Consider the following 8337-nt stretch of genomic DNA (forward strand, 5'->3'; position numbering starts at 1 on the left):
TGGGCCTCTGGATTACTAGTCCAGTGACATTACCACTACCCCATCATCTTCCCTTTTTATAAAAGAGTATCTCTCCCAAAAGGTTGTGTGTCATCTGGAGTAATACTTCCTTTGCCATTTGTCATCTCGGAGTCTATAACTGGCTGCAGATTTTACCTTGCCTCTACTGCACGTAGCAATCAATACCTCTCCCTTCCCATGACAGTTCTGAACTAATGATCAGAAATCAGGTACTCGCAACATGAGAAATTGAAATCAGGGTCAGAATTCTCTGGTCTCACATGCCCCACTACTGCTGCCAGTGAGAACGGAGAATTTGGCACCCAATCAAATCTCCATTCACAGTGGCGGGACTGGAGAATCCCAGCTAGGCAGAGGTCAGAGAATTCCGACACAGTATTACTACACCGTATTACTCCGGAATGGTTTGTGTTAAGTCATTAACTTATCTCTACTATTGTCAAAAGAATATTTTTTTCAATACTTAACAGTGATTTTTAACTATAAGCATTGAGGAGTAATGTGATTTTAAAGTTAGATTTCAGCATAGAACCACAATTCCTCTTGAACCTAAGAAACAACAATATAGGCTGGAATTCTCCAACCTCACCCAGGGCTGGGATTCTCCAGTCCTGCTGCAGTGAATGGAGATTTGGCTGAGCGCCAAATTCTCCATTCTTGCCGGTAGAGGTGGGCGGGAGGGGTTGTGTGTATGAGATCGGAGAATCCCAGCCATCGTCCCTATCAACAGTTAGATTGGGCAAAACCCTTCCGGCAGGCGGGATCTTCCGGTGCCATCAAAGTTGACCCCCACCATGGGTTCTCCGACGGCAGCAAGAGCGAGGAATGTAACTCACTATCTACTTTGGTGAGACCAGAAGGTCCCACCGGCAGCCGACAGTGAGCCGCTTCTATCACGGGAAAACCGGTTACGGTGGGGAGGCTGGGTGGGCAACTGGAGAATTCCACCCAATGTTTTATAGGTTTATCACTGAATTGTTTCTTATCATTTTTTACGCTAAAATATATCTCTCCAAGATATGGAGCTTAAGTGCCTCCTGAATGTTTTAAAAGTAGATACTTGACCCTGTGTCTACAATGAGACTCCCGCTTGATATTTCTGTTTGCATTCACATGCTGTTTATTCATAATTTATTCCCTGAATGAAAAGTCCATCCGGAAAATTACCCGTAGTCCTTTTGTACATCTTCTCTGTTATGGACTAATTTAATTGATCTCAGCCAAGGTGTGGGCAACACCGCAATTGGTCTGAGTCCCATTGTCTCAGGAAGGAAAAGATCAACCCAAGATCCCACTACTGATCTGTTAGATGCGTTCCCTGTAATAAAATAACATCCTAACATTTACTGTCAGGGCTTATAATGGAAGAATGTCCATGTGAGACAGGTACTGAAGAGCTTACTGTCTGTACAGTACCATAAATAATACCTGTAAATGAGAAATGATAAGGAAAAATAAAACTGCAAGAAAGAATAATTTCAAGTTTGAGCAGGGTGGCAAATGCAAATTGGGGCAAATGCATTTCACCAAGTAATGGGAGGTCTGTAGCCACTATTCTCCAACAATGTCTATATTACAGCCAAACAACAAGTACAGTCGATGTACAAGGTGGAGCAAGACATTTTCCCACTGAGATGCAGGGGAAGTTGGAGGGCAGCTCACACTATGGCACTTCTCTATACCTCTTCGCCAACGATTACAAAATAGAATCCAGGAAACCCAAATGTCCTCCTCACAGAATCATAGAATCCCTACAGCGCAGGAGGAAGCAATTTGGCCCATTGAGCCAAACAACAATCCCACCCCGGCCCTATTCCCGTAACCCCACGCATTTACCCTGCCAATCCCTCTGACACTAAGGGGCAATTTAGCATAGCCAATCAACCTAACCTGCACATCTTTGGAGGAAACCGGAACACCCGAAGGAAACCCACACATATAAAGAAGAAAGTGCAAACTCCACATAGACAGTGACCCGAGGCCGGAATTGAATCCGGGTCCCTGGCGCTTTGAGGCGGCAGTGCTAACCACTGTGCCACCGTGCCTTCCCCGAAGATAAAAAATAATGCATAATGCAGGGAGGCCACAGAACTAGATGACAGCACAATAAGAAAAGAGAGGAAACTAACATCAAACTCAACAAGAAAAGACACTGAAGTTTATTTAGCTAATCAGAGAAATTAAAAAGAAACTGGACAGCCTGCCAAAATCCATATATTTTATGTTAGAAGATGACCTAATATTGCATGCTCTGAGAATATTTTATTATCTTCTAAGTTGTTCTCTGGCTACAAAGCAAATTTGTTGAAATCTATAACTGTCTGGATAAGTGCACAAATTGCCTTGGCTCTCAGATGGAACATCCTGCAACCATTTGGTAGTTTAATAAAATGGTATAAATAAATTTTATAAAGAACTCAAAATTTTTTAAAAGGGTGATTACGTATTGACTTAGTGAAAAGAAAACATGTCCGTACTTATTTTACTCTTTTTCCATTAGTATTGTAAGATTTATATATGTATGACAGAACTGTATGTTCACTATAGCATTTTTGAAAAGCTGTCTTAGTGAAAACTGAACTGACTAAAAAACAGCATACTTAGAATGAGGCAGCATCACAATAGGGAATACAGACCAGCAAATAAATTTCAGCATACGTACTATCCCCAATCATATACCGCTCTCATAACACGAATGTTACATTTTGGATTCATAAAATCCTAGAATCCCTACAGTGCAGAAGGAGGCCATTTGGCCCATCGAGTCTGCACTAACCACAATCCCACCCAGCCCCTATCCCCATAACTCCACCTATTTATCCTGTTAGTCCCCCGATACTAAGTGGCAATTTATCGTGGCCAATCAACCTCACCCACACATCTTTGGACTGAGAGGAAACCGGAGCACCCGGAGGAAACCCACGCAGACATGGGGAGAACGTGCAGACTCCACACAGACCGTGACCCAAGCTGGGAATCGAACCCATGTCCCTGGCGCTGTGAGATAGTAGTGCGAACCACTGTGCCACCGTGCTGTGACTTGCCTCCTAAAAATATCATCGGTATTATATTAAGGTAAACTGGTGATATGAATCAGCAGCCAGTCTGTACAGAACCCAAATGGGTGTGTGACATTGATGGAGCATGCAAGCAAAATACAGTGGCAGTTTTAACATAACATTGTGCCTTGCTTACATTTGATAAAAAATAAGGACAGTCTCAGCATCCTTGATGTGTGATTAAAGACTGTGTCTTTCATCCAGATCACTTACTGATAATCTAACTTGAGCTACAGTAGATAAAGGTTTGAACGATGTCAGGGAGTTTATTTACTAACCTGCTATAGCATGAATGATTGTCCATTTGATGGAGTTGTCAGTGTGAGTGGAGGAGGTCATGTACATAAACACACACAAGACAAAACAGTCCAGGTCACAACTGCACACACTAATGTTCGCTTACGGAGTAGTATTGACAGATGCCCAGTCTGAACATGATGTAGAAAGCTGAAGGAGGAATTAAAATGAGTTAACAAAATTGCACCATTTTCCTAATTATACTAACAATCTTGTGCTTCAGTTAATCAGACACAGACGCTGGAATAAATTGGACAGCATGAATCATGACAAACTGTCCTTCTAGTCTCATCCAGATATAACTGGGACATATTCCAAGACACAATGCTGGAAAAATTCACAACAGTTATAACCACTCCTCATAGTTGTGGATAAACACCGTTTGTAGAATACAACTTGTAGTAAGTGTTATAAAACCCACTTCCCCTGGTACATGCAAGATCACTGTGCAAACCAATGATGTAGTTAAAAATCAGGTGGGCAGATTATTGGCATCAACCTGGGATTAAAACAATAATTCCATTAAAACAGTCAATTTAATCTGCTATGTATTTATGTGAACTTATTCCCCCAGTTATTTTGTAACTTTTGCAAGATAGAAATGATAATGTTTGGCTTTATTTGCGTCATAAAAAAAGATGAATAAACATCACATCAGAGCAAATGGACTGTACAGATCAGCAGGCAGACAGTATGGCTGTTTGAGAATGATACTTCACGTTTAGAGCAAATACAGACTGAGCAATTGATGTCTGGCAGTTTGGATGAGTGTTTCTCATTTGAACATATACACTCCTTGGAACAACATTAATGGTGGCATATTACATGCTGAGTCACAACATGATGTTGTCACTTTTAACATTTAAGAAAAACTTGGACGGGTTCATGGATGAGAGGGGTGTGGAGGGATATGGTCCAAGTGCAGGTCAGTGGGACTAGGCATAAAATGGTTCGGCACAGACAAGAAGGGCCAAAAGGTCTGTTTCTGAGCTGTAATTTTCTATGGTTCTATGATAAACTGAGATATTCCCTGTCCAAATAACTCAAGGGCAATTTTTCTGCCCGGGTTTTTAAAAAAAGGAATTGTGTTGTCATAGTCATAGAATCATACAGCGCAGAAAAGGCCCTTCAGCCCATCAAGTCTGCACTGACAATTACTATCACTAAAGGCGCACTAATCCCATTTTCCTGCACTTGTCCCATATACTTCAATGTTATGATAGTTCAAGTGCTCATCCAAATACTTTTTAAAAGTTGTAAGTTCCCAGCGTCTGTTACCTTCCCAGGCAGTGCATTCAAGATTCTCACCATCCTGAGTGAAAAAGTTTTTTCTTAAATGCCCTCTGAATCTCCTGCCCCTCACCCTAAATCTATGCCCCCTCGTGATTGACCCCCTCAACCAAGGGGAACAGTTGCTCCCTACGCACCTCTCCATACTCCTCGTGATCTTATACACCTCACTCGTGTCCACCCTCAGCCTTCTCTGCTCGAAGGAAAACAATCCAAGCCTATCCAGTCTCTCCTTAAAGCTCAAATGCTCCATCCCAGGCAACATCCTGGTGAACCTTCTCCATACCCTCTCTAGTGCTATCACATCCTTCCTATAGTGAGGTGTGGGCTGAAAATTTCTGTTTATATTTGGTGCAATATTTTGGAAAGTAGCATCATCATTGATGCTTGAGAGCAGGAGACATGGGTGGCACGGTGGCACAGTGATTAGCACTGCTGCCTCACAGTACCAGGGACCCAGGTTCGATTCCAGCCTTGGGTCACTGTCTGTGTGGAGTTTGCACATTCTCCCCGTGTCTGCGCGTGGTTTCCTCTGGGTGCTCCGGTTTCCTCTTGCAGTCTAAAGATGTGCAGGTTAGGTGGATTGGATAGGCTAAATAGCCCCTTAGGGGGATTAGCAGGGTAAATATGTTGGGTTACGGGGATAGGGCCTGGGTGGGATTGTTGACGGTGCAGACTCGATAGGCCGAATGGCCTCCTTCTGCACTGTAGAGATTCTAGATTCTGTGCTGTGTATTGCATGTTCCCACATTGCCACTGGTGGCAGACTTATACACTGCATATTACTCCCATATCTCATACCTCTTACATTTATTTAATCTTTGTTTCAATCTTCATTTCAATATACAGACTTGCAAAGCTCAAGCTTAGCTTCCCCAAATCACTTCTGCTGATTTAACCTAAACCTTGTCCTGGAATGCGGCCTTTCACTTCGACATTGCAATAATTATAAAATTACAATTAAAGAAATTAATCAACTGCTTTCTGATTTGCCCACATGTCAACATAATTTCCTGGTTGCAGTCACCAGCTCCTTGTGGAGGTTGTTTTCAAATGGTAACAAATTTACAGTTACCACCTGCATGGCAAAAAGAAAAATCCACAGGCGTATTATACTTCAGACATTGTTTTCAGCCCCCTTCACAAAACCATCCCCAAGCCTTTCACCCCCATCCCACTCCCCGGCAAGTTTCTGAGACTGAACCAGACTGTTTGTAACCCTGTTGTCATATTTGACCTTTTTGTAAGCTTCCAACCATATATCCGCACTATCACTAAAGGCTGCCTATTTCCACCTCCATAAACATTCAACTCCACCTCTGCGTCAGCTGATTTGCTGCTGAAGCCTTTGCTAGGTTTGACTATTTTTGGCTGCTGTCCCACAAAACTCATCCAAAACTCAGCTGCCCGTGTCCTATCTCTCATCAAGTCTTGTTCGTTTTACTTCTGTGCTCACTGTCCTATAGGGACTCTCAATGAAGCCTATGGGGACTCTCAATGAAATGTATAGTGACTCTCAATAAAGCCTATGGGGACTCTCAATGAAGCCTATGGGGACTCACAATGAAATCTATAGGGACTCTCAATGAAATCTATAGGGACTCAATGAAGTCTACAGTGACTCTCAATGAAGCCTATAGGGACTCTCAATGAACCTACAATGACTTTCAATGAAACCTATAGGGACTCTCAATGAAGTAATGTCTCAATTTTAAAATTCCTATCCTTGATTTCAAATCTCTCCCCTTCTCTATCATTTCCTCCAGCCCTACAATCATTCAAGGTATCTGTGTTCCTCCAAGTTTGGCCTCTGTGGGGTTGGCAATTTTAATCACTCTACCTTCAGCTGCTTAGAGCCTAAGGTATTGAATTCCCTCCGATATCTCTCCAGCTCTCTACCTCTCTTTATTCCTTGAAGATGTTCCCTCTTGACCAAGCTATGGGCTTAGATACGAACAAGGAGCAAAGGTAGGCCATTCAACCCCTTGAGCCAAATCCAACATTTAATAAAATCATGGGTGATCAAATAATTACCTCCATCTACTCCCGATAGTCTACCACTCCCTCGCTTACCAAGAAGCTATCCACCTGTGCCTTAAAAATATTCAGAGACTCTGCTGACCTTTTCTGAAAGATTTCCAAAGACCCACGGCTCTCATAGAATCATAGAAACCCTACAGCACAGAAACAGGCCATTTGGCCCATCGAGTCTGCACCGACCACAATCCCACCCAGGCCCTACCCCCATATCCCTACATATTTACCCACTAATCCCTCTAACCTACACATCTCAGGACACTAAGGGCAATTTTAGCATAGCCAATCAACCTAACCTGCACATCTTTGGTCTCTGTGTGAATACAAATTCACTTCAGCCCCATTGTAAATGGGCGGACCCCTTTTTTAAAAAAATGACCCCCTAGTCCTAAATTATCCCACAAGAGGAAACATCCTCTCAAGACCCCTCAGAATCTTATATGTGTCAATCATGGTTGTGTGAAATTTAGCATAATACTCTTGTGAAAAGCCTTGGGACCTTTTGCTATGTTAAAAGTGCTACAAAAATACAAGTTATTGTTGTAATTTCTGGATCGATATCAGATTTTCAGGTGATTTTTTTTTTTAAAGTGTTAGTTTTATGCAACTACAGTCCTCAAACTGTAAGCTGCAGAAACATAATGACACAATCTGTGGCACATTAGTATGACTAACATAGTTCTTAAGTAAAACAAAACTAAGACTAAGTGGTTAAAAAGTTATTTTAGGTGTATTATTCAGAGGTGAGAGGTGCTGTACCACTAAAGCGTTGCATATTCCAATTCAAAAAGATAATAAAAGTGAAAGTATTCCTCTGTTGTGTTTTGAATTTTGTCATGTTTGCTTTTGTATGCAACACTCTTTTGAGACTTTAACCCGCAATTTCTCCGTCCAAACAGAACAGGATTTACGTCACGGGAAGCGGGGTTATCCCCAAGGAGAAACACCTGGACAAGTTTGGATCCTTTTCCCCAAAACGGTTTTTTTTTATCCATTGGAGGTGGGCTGAGTGCAAGAGGCAATGGTGCTGAGAGGCATTGGAAGGTGCCCTGTCTTATTCTGGGTGGCTGTTAGCTTGGACTTGGGGGGCCTGACCTTGCTGTTAATTGGCATTTTTGCCAACGTGCGGGTGGGTGGCAGGGGCTTTGGAGACTGCCTCGTTTACAGCGGCTCAATCGTCGTCTTCTTCAGCTTGGTCTGGTGGCTCTTCTGGTGCACGGGCAACATCGAGGTGCCCCTGGAGGAGCTGGAGAGAGAGATCGTGGTCCAGGGGAAGAGTTTGGCTAAGCTGACCAGAAGGCTTTCCCAAAGACTGTCCGCGAAAAGCAGCAAGGTGTCGCAGGAGAAGGAGCTGGCTGTGGGGGAGATAGCCACGGCCATCAGCTGGGACATGGTGAGGCGCTTGGGTGAGATGTCTCCTCCCGAGAGGCAGGAGCCCAGATACGTGGAGCTGAATAATGTGTGGCTCCCCCAGCATTTACCACCAAGAAAACAGCTGGACGGAGAGCGACTGGTCTAAACGGTGAGGATTCCAAGCGAGGGATTTAAATATGAGTTATACCACTGTCCATACGGTTGAGCAGTATAAGACTTGACTGTTGGATAGAGTTGCACTCAATCCCTTCCGAGGGAA

At 43.1% G+C, this 8337-nt stretch overlaps 1 protein-coding gene across 1 annotated transcript in view; it reads left to right on the forward strand.

Annotated features, from left to right (window-relative positions):
* The window catches only part of pirt (phosphoinositide interacting regulator of transient receptor potential channels), a 28224-nt gene extending 20566 nt beyond the window's left edge, over positions 1-7658 (forward strand). Inside the window, exon 4 of the transcript XR_013499226.1 lies at positions 7604-7658. The gene's annotated coding sequence lies outside the window, so the exon portion shown is untranslated. The remainder of the gene's footprint in view (positions 1-7603) is intronic.
* Positions 7659-8337: the final 679 nt, after the last annotated feature.

Source organism: Mustelus asterias, chromosome 12 (genome assembly GCF_964213995.1).
Source record: "Mustelus asterias chromosome 12, sMusAst1.hap1.1, whole genome shotgun sequence".
Taxonomy (NCBI): Eukaryota; Metazoa; Chordata; class Chondrichthyes; order Carcharhiniformes; family Triakidae; genus Mustelus; species Mustelus asterias.